The sequence below is a fragment of the Alexandromys fortis genome, unplaced genomic scaffold (assembly GCF_014885135.2).
Source record: "Alexandromys fortis isolate MF-2015 unplaced genomic scaffold, M_Fortis_MF-2015_v1.1 scaffold_300, whole genome shotgun sequence".
In the NCBI taxonomy this organism is placed as follows: Eukaryota; Metazoa; Chordata; class Mammalia; order Rodentia; family Cricetidae; genus Alexandromys; species Alexandromys fortis.
Genome location: NW_026068183.1, coordinates 762,352 through 775,627, shown reverse-complemented (window position 1 = coordinate 775,627; position 13,276 = coordinate 762,352). Strand labels below are relative to the sequence as shown.

General features: G+C 45.7%; 1 protein-coding gene across 1 annotated transcript in view; it reads left to right on the top strand.

The window, feature by feature from the left end:
* The first annotated feature begins 277 nt into the window (after window positions 1–277).
* The window catches only part of Slc7a14 (solute carrier family 7 member 14), a 103,213-nt gene continuing 90,214 nt past the window's right edge, over window positions 278–13,276 (top strand). Inside the window, exon 1 of the mRNA XM_050129244.1 lies at window positions 278–411. The gene's annotated coding sequence lies outside the window, so the exon portion shown is untranslated. The remainder of the gene's footprint in view (window positions 412–13,276) is intronic.

The following is a 13,276-nucleotide window of genomic DNA, read 5'->3' as shown; positions in this document are numbered from 1 at the left end:
ACTGCAGAGTCCTGCCCTACCCCACCCTGCGTTTCCAGGGCATATAACCCAGCTCCTCTGCTCCACACAGCGGGCACGCAGGAGGCTGGAGGCCGCTCCTGGAAGCTCAGGAAGGCGGGTGAGTGACAGACCCGGCGGAAGGGGGAGGGGTGTTCAGGAGCGGTGCTAGTCCCCAGTAATGGAAGGGGCTGGGCTAGCCACGTGACTGCAAGGAGGCGGAGATAGACAAGCTGGAGACTAGACTGGCAGGCGCTGGAGGGGTGCGGAGGGGTTTAGATCTGAATAATTGAGGAGCGATTCAGCAGCAGCCGCTGCCTCCCGTCTTCCTTTACCACCATCACCGCTCCCACCTCAGCTCTAAGTGCAGATCGCCGGCCATCAGCATCCAGGTCATCACCTCCAGCCCCTCTGGTGAGTAGATTCCCCCCTTCACCACAGGCTGTGTCCCTTGTGCGGCCCCTGGTTTCACAACTGGACCCCTGCAAGGAAGATGAACCAGGGAGTCCTAGGCACCCAAAGGGAGGAAGCGGGAACATGGCGCGGAGGTTGAGGGCGATCTATGGGAAGAGGGTCTCTGAAAGAAAGAAGAGGCGAGGTCAGGGTCACGCGGGCTCCAGCCGGGAATGGGGCCCCCGGTAGCATCTCCGATGTGGGGACACGCGGGAGCTGACAGGCTGGGCGCAGCCTTCACCGCGGCGGGAGCGCGAGGCTGAGATGCTGCGAGTCTGGGCCGCCTGGGTCTCCGCAGCTGGGGCCCATCCTGTCCTCCAAGCCTATGAACGCACCTTGCTGGGGCAACTGGGCTCTCGGCCTGGGACTGAGCCCTTGGATAAAGAAAAGATGTTTTCCGGCCCGCAGTCCCTGAGAAAGGCAGGGACAACAATCTGTCCTTTTACCTGAGCAAAACTCTTCAAAGGGAGCCCGACGCCCGGGACTAGGCTAGTGCGCCACTGGGAGTATCTGTCCCCAGCCAACCGGGACACCATGAGGCGCTGAGAAGGATGTGACAGGAGAGGTATCCGCGTACGTTGCTCCCAGAGCTGGAGGCTTTCGTCCGAGCTATTTTGCATCTTTAGCCTGGCCTTTTCCCCAGACCCAAAGCACTTTCAGTTTCCCATGAATTCTGAGGGCCAGAATAGAGTGGCGTGGCTCTGAGCCTCCTCTCTCCCCTGAGTCACCTCCTCCCCCGTCAAATGTGCATTTTATATTTCGATCGAGCAGTAAGGTAGAGGCTGCCAAATGACTCAGAAGGGATGGAAAGACAGAGAAAAGATGAAGGAAGGTAGGAGCAGCAGAGCTGTCGCCTGTTCTTAATACTGATCCCGCTACGTGTGTGAAACTCGGTTCATTGAGATCTTGAGTCCAGAGGCTCAAAGGACGTACGCCTGACTGGCAGAGGCAGTATCTGAACTCAGTAGCCTAGGGATGCAGGAATAACCTGCCTCTTCTCCCGGGTCATGGAGAGAGCTGGGTGCTCAATCGGAAGAGCTGGCGAGAGGCGGGGTGCTGTCCGTGGTGCTGAAAGTTGCCTGCTAGGAGGTAAATACCCGGGAGCTCGTGGGATCCCCACTTTCTGGCTAGCTTTCCCTGCGACAGCGATATAGTCACCTAAAGGGCGTAGTCTGGTGTTTATCTAGAAAACAAGTGAGAATCCTTTGCCTTCCCAGTTCTCTGCTTCCCCGGGACTTGCTTGAGAGGTTCCCAGCTCTCCTGGGTGGATGAGCAAGGCGCCCCTGTCGTTCCAGGATATGACTTTATAACTCTGGATGATGCCTCATTCTGCCTGACGCAAGTCTTCCGGTTCATAAACTGTTGAAAAAGCTTCTAAGGATGATGTCCTGCTAAGCATTTCTGTGGTTTTTCAGAAACAGAAGCATTGTAAGGCTACAAAAAAAAAAAAAAAACAAACAAACAAACAAGTGAAGTCATTAAAAGGGAGAGAGATTTGTGCTTGTTTGGGGCTATGACTCTTCTCTCCTCTGCACCCTTCTCTCACCACCACGTGTTGTTTACATCCTCCAAACGCCGATTTTAATACAGTATGGGCTTGTTTCTTTAACTGTGTCTTGTGGGTCAGATGAAGAAAGGAGAAAGGCAACTGGAGGATGTATGTTAAGAGAATATTTATTTCCCGGATAGCTACAGTCTGCTAGACAATGTCATCTTTAAACTTCACTTTCCACACACCACTCTCTTCTAATCCTTTCTTCTTTAATCTGTTCGCCTACCCACTGTCGCTCACTCCCACCCTCCCAGATGCCTTATGCTTGCTACAACTGTTCACACAACTTGAGCTCCAAGTTTCAAAAATCAGGTTGGAGGCAAAACCAGTAGGCTTTCCTGGAAGGACGAGAACTAGAAGAGTGGAAGGCTGAACCTGGAAATCCACATCTGCTTTTGTATTTCGATTTGTGCTGTTGTATTTAGGGTTAGAATAGTTTGCGTATGTAATCTTCACCGCTGCTCTAATGAAAGGAGAGGCTGGGAACCTAACGGAGTCACTCTTTGTGGTCACATAATTGAAATGTTAGTATCTGAATCCTGCAAATGTGTGGCAGAGCCAGTACCCTTCCCACTAAGCCACCGGGCCTGAAATGCTCACCCACAATGCCACTTACCCAGATACCCTTTCCCATCACATCCTTTATGCCACCTCGTGGTTTTCTGGTCAGCCAGGCACAGATGCTACCCATGGCTCACCAGCCTAGATAATATTAGTATAGTGATATAACACAAATGTCTAACATACTGACAGTCCTCTTAGCTACTCTTTCTCTTGGATTTTTTACTCTTCTGGTTCTACCAGTCCAGTACTGTCTGTCTCTGTGACATAAACCTCCTCAGTGACATGTTTCCTATGAAGCAGTTCACAAATAGGATGGTACTAAAATGGTCCTCAACATGCCCTTGTTATCTATACTCTCTCTGACCTAGTCCATTCCCCAAAACTAAGTAGCTTGGCATAGCTTCAAAGGGACTTGGAAGAGGGCTCGAAAATAATCTAGGCAGAAATAAAGATCGTTGTAAGTACAAGTACCTATAAAATGCTTTCCATAGGCTGTGCACAATACTAACTCCTTTCATTTATCATTTCTTGGGGTCTCCTCAATTCTCCCAAGTACAGAAATCATCAGGGGTGGTCCTGAGATCACTGGTCATTCTAGCACTCTGATATCCCATTCACTTCTCCTTGCTTCTCTTTAACAGCTTGGAGTGAAATTTCTTCAGTCATTGGATTCCTGTAGCCATGGTGATTGCATTGGTGCAGTAGTTGTTTTTTTAAATTCTTCTCTCATATGTTACATCCCAACTGCAGTTTCCCCTCCCTCCCCTCCCCTCAGTTTCCCCCTCATCTCCCCTCTCCTCCAGATCCACACTCCTCATCTCCCCTCAGAAAAGAGCAGGCCTTCAGAGACATCAACCAAACATGGCATATATATTCTACATGAAGGCTGGGCATGACAACTTGGTAGGAGGAAAAGGGTCCCATAAATAGGCAAAAGAGTCAGCAACCCCTCCCCAAGCTCCCACTGTTAGGAATCCCACAAGACCACTAAGCTAGCTACTCAGCCATAACATATATAAAGAGTACCTAGTCAGACCCCTACAGGCCCCCGATCTCTGTGACCCCCACAAGTCCTGGTCAATTGATCGTGTGGGCCATGTTCTTGTGGTGTCCCTTGACTCCCTGAGCTCTGCCTAATGTTTGACTGTGGGACTCTGCATCTGCTCCCATTGGTTGCTGGATGAAGTCTCTCTGGTCTCTTTGATGAGGATTCTGCTAGGCTCTGTTCCCAGAACACTCTGCAGGCAGGACAAACTGTAGGTCAAAAATTTTGTGGCTGGTAGCTGGGCGATGGTGGCGCACGCCTTTAATCCCAGCACTCGGGAGGCAGAGGCAGGTGGATCTCTGTGAGTTCGAGACCAGCCTGGTCTACAGAGCTAGTGCCAGGACAGGCTCCAAAGCTACAGAGAAACCCTGTCTCGAAAAACCAAAAAAAAAAAAAAAATTGTGGCTGGCTTGGGTGTCCCAGTCTCTCCACTTGAGGCTTTGCCTGATTGCAGAAGATGGTGGGTTAAGGTGCCCCCATTACTAGGAGTCTTTGCTAGAGTTACTCTTGTAGAGTCCATGGAGTTTCCACCTTACCCCCAAAATGACCCCCCTAATTCCAGCAATTTCTCCCACTCTTTTCTCCCTTCCCACACACCTGATCCCTTTTGTTCCCAAACCCACCCACTCCCAGTTCACCTGTGAATTCTATTCTACTTATCCTTCCCAGTGATATCCTTGGGTCCCTCCCTAAGATGTCCTTGTCACTTAGCCTTTCTGAGTCTGTAGACCTTAGCATGATTATCTGTTACTTCACAACTAATATTCACTTATAAGTGAGTACATGCTATGTTTCAGAGTAGGCATTTTTTTACTGTCATCATCATCATCATTACCACCATCATCATTATTTTGGTTTTTCAAAACAGGGTTTCTCTGTAACTTTGTTTGGAGCCTGTCCTGGAACTAGATCTTGTAGACCAGGCTGGTCTCGAACTCACAGAAATCCGCCTGCCTCTGCCTCCCAAGTACTGGGATTAAAGGTGAGTGCCACCACTGCCAGGCCACAGAGTAGACATTTTTACACTGAATTGATAATTCTGTCTTGCTCCAAAACTTAGCTTAAAAATTCAAATTCAATCCAAATGACTCTGAGAGGCAAATGAACTCATTCCCCCCTCCTTAGAGATCCCCAGATTCCTTATCATTGCTATTGCCAACATTTTACTTCTGTTCCCCAGTCCAGTTAAGGGCATTACTCATATTAAATTCGTATCAATAACCCCATAAGCCTACAGATGCTATTGATGGGGTCCTGTGAACCATGATCTTAAACTGTATGGAACCTCTCTGTCCATCATCACTAGGTCCAACTGGAGCTAAAATATTTTGCAGTCAGTATCTTATATTTCAAGTGCTCAATACCTATAGGTACCAAATGACTGACTATCTAGTTGGGAGGGGCAACGCATTTCCATCATCGCAGAAAGTTCTGTTGGAAAATGCTACTTCAGAAAGTGCTTCTGAAAAATCCCCACAGCAACAAAGGACTAGGCATTGAGAAGAATTAAGGATTTAAGACTCTCTTTGAAGCTTCTGACAAGAAAGGAGAAAAGCATACTTGTGCTTCCTGTGTCTCTAGCAGCCCAGAGATGGGCAGGTGGGTAGGGTAATCCAGGCAGCAAGGAGCTGCATGTTGGCTGGAGGACATGCTCAGCAGTGTGCTTCCTATGAACTCTATGGTCGGCTGGAGGAGCTGGTAGCCTCGGCAGTCGGCTTCCTATGAGCCCTATGGTGTTTGGTTTGGTTTAGTATGGTTTGGTTTGGTTTGGCTTGGTTTGGTTTGGTTTGGTTTTCTGAATTCCAACTTAGAAGTAGCCTTTCTCTTGTCTAGAATTCAGGCACAACTGTTTGTGTTTTTACCTTACCTTAACAAGTATATTGTGATAAACATGGAAATAATAGACGGCTTGAAACCAGTAGTGAGTGTGCCGGTTGGTGACATTAATAGACCCTTCCTAGAGCCCCCTTCCTTCGTCTATAAAGCACGAAGGGAATTTCCATAGCCCCCCCCCCAAACGGCTGCAGTGAGACTGAGAGACAGTTAGAGATAGTTCACTTTCATGGAGCATGGTTGAATGCGATCGTTGATCGTTACATACAGATGTGGCGCAACCTATGCCCAAACAGGGTGGTCCAGCTTCCATGGTTTCTGAGGGCTTTTAATTTTTCATAAGAATGCATTTGCTTTTATTTTCATTGAAAATCAGAGCGTTGGATTTGAATGTTTGATTGCTTAGATTTCTGATTGGTTAGGGTCTATTAATAGAAATGGTACACACTCTTTGTAGTTTAGTTTATTTGAACCTGAACATTTCTCTCTCAGAAAAAAAAATCATTAACTCAAGGGTCTTAGTGTTTTGGAAAAAAAAAACTGAGGTTACATTACAGATTCAGAAATAACACCAAAAAAAAATAATAAAATGTCATGTGGGTATTCCTCGGTGCATATGGGCGAGAGGGATAATTTAAAAGAAATATTTTATTACCAGTGACATGAGCTTCAACCCCTCTCATAAGTGAGTGTGAACAGCAATAATTCTTGTTCGTGCATTGATTAAGCCAAAAGAAAAGGCAAAAATCTATTCTTTCAGCTGACTTCTTGGGGCTGCATTAAGTATTCTTATAATTCTTATAATAGGAGCACTTGCAACCTGAATTCCCTAGCGAAATCTGTCTAGTTGTGAGTGGAGCTTGAGAATCCGGCTCATGTGGACCCCCGCCCTGCTGAGTGCCTTCCCCTGCCTGCACCTTGCTTGATGCTGTCTGTTCCTCAAGTCAGAGTGCTTTCCATATGCAGCCATAGCTGTTTCACATTCGATGCTTAGCTCGTCTCGTTTAACACAAGGCTAACACAGGGCTCAGATTCACAGAAAATATGCCCATAAATGAAATTCCTCCAGCAGATGACAGCTTTCTTTTAAAATATATGTAATATTAATTACTTCTTTAAGAATTTCACATACGCATGTGATGTGTTCGATCATGCTTACTGCCCCCCTCCCTCTTACCTCAGCTCCCCATAGATCTACCCACGATCAGCCTACTCCTCCCAACTTTAAGCCCTTTCTGTAAAAATCGCATAATTTTTCATTGTAGTTGTTCTAGCTGTTGTGTATCTTGAAGACTCGGTGAAGCCACTCTGCTGGTCTATCTGCTATCCTCCTGTCTATCGGCAGAGCACCTAAGAGGTGAAAATGGAATTGGCTGGCAGGCATCAGACTCTGGCTGGCCACTTCCTTTCTTAACAGTCCCAGTCTGCCAGAGATGGGTGTTGACTTGCGAGACGCTCTGCCAGGGAGATAGTTCACACTTAGTCCCGGGGGGTGGCCAAGCATGTCATTCTCCGGCCTTTATTACACATGACATTATATTACTAAAGAAAAATCTACATTGTGAAAGACGGATAACTCTGACCTCGTAAACCCTTTTAGTTTAAATTATAAGCAACTTTAGTTGAGAGCCAATTATTCAAATGGTACAAAGTTCTGTGGATTTTCAAAAAAGGAGAAATGTTGTTACCTGAGGCTGAAAAGAGCTCAGTATTCCATTTCTGTTAATTAACAAAAGTCTCTGATATTTTTATATCAAAGGAACAAAAAATTGATAATTTAGCCCTTACACTGCTCTTTAGAGTATGCCGTCATTCGGTTAATCAATACTGTAATTGAAAGTGGTCTTGTCCTGGCACAGAGGCATGGTGGAAAGGGTGCGTGAAAATCTCATAGCCTGGCATGTGGGCACTTAAAAAGTATTTGTTGGACTCAGGTCATTATTTATATACTTACTGACCATATACTCAGCCAGCCAACCCTCTCTCAAGAAATTAGTTTTGGGGCCCAGAGAGACAGCTCTGTGGTTGAGGGCACTGTTCTTGCGGAAGACCTGGGTTCAGCTCTCAGCATTAACATGGTGGCTTACAATCATTCTTAATGCCAGTCCCAAGGAGTCCCACTCCCTTTTCTGACATCTGCAGACCCAAGCACAAACATACATGTGTGCACAGACATACATGTAGGCAAAACATTCCTATACATAAAATATAATCAATCTATTTTTAAAAAGAAAAGAATATTACTCAGGCTGAGGGGGAGGTTCCATGAGTAAAATATTGACTGAACAAGCAGGAGGGCCGCATTTGGGTCCCCAGGACCCATCTAGAAGCCCAGCATGGTGGCTTGTGCCTGGGTGCTATCCCAGGGCTTGATGACAAGCTAATCCAGACAATCAGTGAATTTCCAATTTAGGAAGAGATTCTATCTCAAAAACAAAGATTTTTCAAGAGAGAGATATGCCCAACAACTCCAGCCTCTGCCGTGTGTGTTCTCGGTACACAGGCATGCATGCGCCACATGCAGAGAACCAAAAGTGAATGTTTGCATAACATAAGCTTTTAACAAATAAAACAGGATGCAAACGTAGAAATCCACATTTCACTCTGAGTTCCCTAGCCCCTCAGTGGGTCACAGGAGGGAATAATGGCCAAGACCTATGGCTCCTGAGAAATGCCTTGCTGACGTCCTCAAAGGACAGGGGACATGCTAGCCACTGGGTCTTGGATAGACAAGGCAGCTTCATAAGCTCAAAGCGTAGATCGAGTAGCGTGTCTTTTCCGACTTTCACTGTCCCTTTTTTACTTTGACTTGCCATTTCCTTGAGAGGACATTTGGTCAGAATAGTGACAAGAAGAGCTATTGTTCTGAATTCACTGCAGGGGGGGGGAGAGAGAGAGAGACGGAGAGAGAGAGAGACAGAGAGAGAGAGAGAGAGAGAGAGAGAGAGAGAGAGAGAGCGCACACACACCTAAGCCGCAGGCCATTTTTCTCCAGGTCCCAAAAGGCCACACCCTAACTTGGTCCCAGAGAGAGAGACGGAGAGAGAGAGAGAGAGAGAGAGAGAGAGAGAGAGAGAGAGAGAGAGAGAGAGAGAGAGAGAGAGAGAGAGATGGTCTAGTCTAGCTCATCAATAAACAAGTGCTCACAATTAATTGATTCCCATTTGCCAAACGAAAAATTCTCCTACCCAGCAAACCAACTTACAAATGAGCAAGCTTGTTTCCATGCCCCTTATTTTACCAACAAATAAAAAACAGCTGGACCCAGGTATTGAGCTTTTTGCAGACAGAATGGTTATCTTAACTTGTCTTCACTGATTGTTTATCCAAGATTTTATCCCTACCAAATTATCATTATACTGGTATTTCTAACTCCACACAATCTGAATTTCTCACTTTATACCCTCAGAAATTTAAGCTAAACACAATCACCTAAGTCAACAGCAGAGTAGAAGAAAGAACCAGGGCTCCTTTCTCTATACCCACTCCTCTTGACGCATCATGCATCTTCCCATTAGTCACGACAGCTCATTTAGGCAAGTTTAGTTCCTTCCACTAGTGGGTTGGATTTTAGCTATTCTCTCTCTGTCTCTGTGTGTGTCTCTCTCTGTGGTGTGTGTGTGTGTGTGTGTGTGTGTGTGTGTGAGAGAGAGAGAGAGAGAGAGAGAGAGAGAGAGAGAGAGAGAGAGAACACATGTATCATGATGTGTGTGTAGAGGTCAGAGCATTGTTCTCTCCTTCCACTTCTACATGAGTTCCTGGATTCTAACTCAGGTGCCTTTACCCACGGAACCATCTCACTGATCCTGGAAGTACTGGATTTTAGATAAAGCCAAGGACCAAGGACTTCAATAATTCATACTCTGCCTTTTGATACATACAAAACCAAAGTTCATGGTTTCATATAATTATTATTAGAAGCACTGGCATTCCATACTAATTCTTTACTGAATAAAGGTGATAATGATAATGTTGATAATGACAGTAATGCTTATTTACACCTACTACAGCCCTAAAAGAATAGAATCCCTAGAGAAAGTGAGAAAAACTAGATTCAAAAGTAAATAGCCTCTCCAATTTCATCTATCTAACACGCTTGTGCTTTTTAGGCTACATTGCCCTCTCCCCGGAAGACCATGGTTCTCTCAAACATCTGATCTGTGTTACTGCGAGCCTCTCTACATCCAAGCACCTTCTCTGGGTTGTCTATTCTACCTTCATTTTCTAGATGGATAAGCAATCAAGGAAGTCTATGGGGTGCATGCCTGTGGTCTGATGGCAGTGTGAGCATCTTCCATGTCTTCCTGGGAGATGGCATAGCCTTTTACAAATTGTTACAAATTGTTGCTGTAGCCCGGTTGTTTCAATGGCTAAGCCGTGCACTTTGGTCTCCACAGTCTCCTTGTGGCATGAGACTCCTCTTGTGCTTTTCCTCTCAAAGTATAGACAGCTGCACCACGAGTCCCTGTGAGTGGAAAAATAGGAGCTAGCATTGTCTATGCTCCAAAAGGCAGTCCTGACATCTTCAGCACCTAGTGGAGTCTTCCAGCCTCTGCTGAGAGTAACAATCTAGTCAGCGTTTAAGGCAGAGCACAAGATGCCCTTGAGAGTCATTTCCTAGAGGTAGGACTTGGTCAAGAATAAAACTTGCCACTAATTTATCATAACTGAGATACGGACTCAACTTTGTGGCTATGGACTTCAACATGTTCTGTATCTGCTAGTGGACACTCAAGCAGTTAATGTGGCAAGTCAACCAGCTGAGAAGGCTCTGATGGGGCATGTGCGTGTGTGTGTGCGCCTGTATGCATGTGTGCGTGTGCATGTGTGTGTTTTCAAACTTAGTAAAGTAGCCCTATGTCTCACAGACAAGTTGATTAGAGGATGCATAAGCCAGCTTGTCTGTGTGGCTTTTAGTTCCTTTGGGGATGTGAGATGGTCTGTGTATCAGAGGACCTGGTTTCCTTCTCAACTTCAAAATGTCCTGCCGGGCGGTGGTGGCGCACGCCTCTAATCCTAGCACTCAGGAGGCAGGCGGATCTCTGTGAGTTCGAGGCCAGCCTGGTCTACAGAGCGAGTTCCTGGACAGAAACCAAAAACTACGGAGAAACTCTGTCTCAAAAATCCAAAACAAAAAAAAAATGTCCTGGCATCACTCAACTTCTTCAAGAGTTAGGTTACTTTATCTTTCTCAGAAATGGTTCATTCACTAAGGTGTTTGCCAGGCAGGCATGAGGTCCTGAGCTCAGTCCTTACACCCTACATAAATGCTAGCTGTGATGGCGTGCACTTGAATTCCAGCACTGGGGAGCAGAGGCAGAAGATGCATCCCTGGAGCTCAGCAGCCAGTGAGCCTAGACAAATCATGGGGTTGGAAAAAAAATGAAAGACTGTCTCAGAAAACCAGGTGGAGAGTGTCTGAAGAAAATATGTTGGTTGACTCTGGCCTATACATGCAGGCGTGCACACACATACACACAAATACACACATACTCATAAATACATACACACTCACACACATGAGATCATAAGATCTGTCCCTCATCTTACAAAAATAGACCAGTGAGAGCAACTGATAAAGCTTCTTATAGACTATGAAACCTATATAAAGAAAAGGTGTGTTTTTATCTTTTGTAATGAACTCTGAAGTAGAGCTGTCAATTAAATCAATGCCATTAGAATTGAGAAGATCTAGGTTCTAAACATGCTAGTCCAGGAAGTTGTGCTTGTGTAGGAGGCTTCCTGGTTTCTCTTAAAATCAATAGCGCTCAGCTGGGCAGTAATGTCTCACTAGCAAGTATTTTTAATTTTCATAGACACTCTCTCTCTTAGTCACTGTTCTTTTGCTGTGAAGAGACACCATGATTAAGGGAACACTTAAAAGAGAAACTATCTAATTGGGGGGCTTGCTCATATTTTCAGAGGTTCAGTCCACTATCACCACGGTGAGGAGCATGTTGGCATGCAGGCAGATATGGAGCTGGAAAAGTAGTTGAGAGCTGCATCCTGTTCTTCAGGCACAGAGAGACTGGGCCTGGCATGGATTTTTAAAACCTCACAGCCCCACCCCCAGTGACACTGTTCCTTCAAGGACACACCTCCTCCTATGAGGACACACCCCTAATCCTTGATGATTAAGCATTCAAATACAGGAGCCTATGGGGGCATTCTTATTCAAATCACCACAGAGACTAGGAGAGAGAATACACTAAGCATGGTACACTGTTCAATACAAGTCTTCAAAATAAGACTTGCTCCATGCAAAACGCTAGGTACACTTTCCTCCATCACAAATACTGTTCAAAGCTCTGTGGTGCTGGTGGTTCCCAAATCATCAGTTGATACAGAGAGAACTTACTCTTGGTCTCCTTCTGGAGGTGACGCATCCTTCCGTGCGTGTATGAAATTTAAACAACTCAGAAGCTTTACCAGGCTCCCAATGATTTTACTAAGAAATTAAAAAAAAAAAAATGGGGAGGGGAGTGTCAGAAATCAGTGTTTTTAAAATCACCCTTAGGACTGATAAGCTAGCTCAGTGGTAAAGGCACCTGCCACCAATTATGACAGCCTGAACTCATTCCCGGGGAACCACATTATAGAAGGAGAGAACTAGCTTCTAAAAGTTGTCCTCCAAGTCTACGCACGTCTTGACATGTGTGAACTCAAACATACCTGAGTGCACAAGTGCACACACACGCAATAAATAAATGTAACAGAAATTTTACAAAAATAGTAAAATCGCTTCTAAAAGCTTCCACAAGAAGCCCTGTCCAATTTCAATAGGGTCAACATCATAATACATAGCACACTGTGAGGCCTACATTAAAGGTTTGGATTTAGGACCCAAAACAGTAGGTCGTATTTCTGAAAAATGCCTTCTTTACAGATTATTCAAGAAATATTGGGTTATGGCTTTTATTTATAATGCTTGGAGTCAGCTAGGAAACCGAACTTTGGACCCCTCCTTCCGGACACCAGTAGCGATCTTACAGAGGGACAGGCATGAGCCTCATCTCAGCAGCTGTGTGTACAACATGCCACATTCTATAACATGCTATGAACAAGTTTCTGAAGACATCGGTGAGCAGGTCACCTTCTCGGAAGACATTACAATTGTTTTAAAGTTTGGGTGATTTTATTGTCTTCTCCGGTAGATAAGGGAGAAGGAGACCACTGTGGAAACGGGAACCGTGTGAATATGAGTGTGTGCACAGCAATGACACACGTGTGGACCAAGCACAGCCTTGGGAACGGCAGCAGATCCTACTGGAAGGAGTCTAGAGAGAGCTGACTGTGACTAGGGTGGGCTCATCAGCTAGGCTGGAGGTTATGTTTGAGTAGGGTTTTTAATAAGAGCTTCTAGGCCAGTTTGCAGCAGACACCAGAATCAGGGTCTTTAGAGCAAGAAGAAACTTCAGAATTCATCTCAGCCACCTCCTTTCCCTGTTTACAGCTGAAGTTATTGAAAGCCAGAGACACTGAGTTATCCAAGCTCAGCCCAGGTAGCTCCTGTGTAAGGACTGGGCCTCAGCTGTCGCTGCCCCCTACCTGCTCTGCATACATTGGGGAATCACATTCACCACCAGAGCATAATCCAGGGACACAGAATGGGATTTTAAGCAGCAAAGAGGCATTAAACTTTCTACTGATTGCTGTTAAGATATGGTTCCAGCCAGGAATGGTAGAACTATGAGTTCAGGGCAGCCTGGTCTACAGAGTGAGTCAGGGCTACACAGAGAAACCTTGTCTCAGGAGAGAGAGAGAGAGAGAGAGAGAGAGAGAGAGAGAGAGAGAGAGAGAGAGAGAGAGAGAGAGACAGAGAGAGAGAGAGA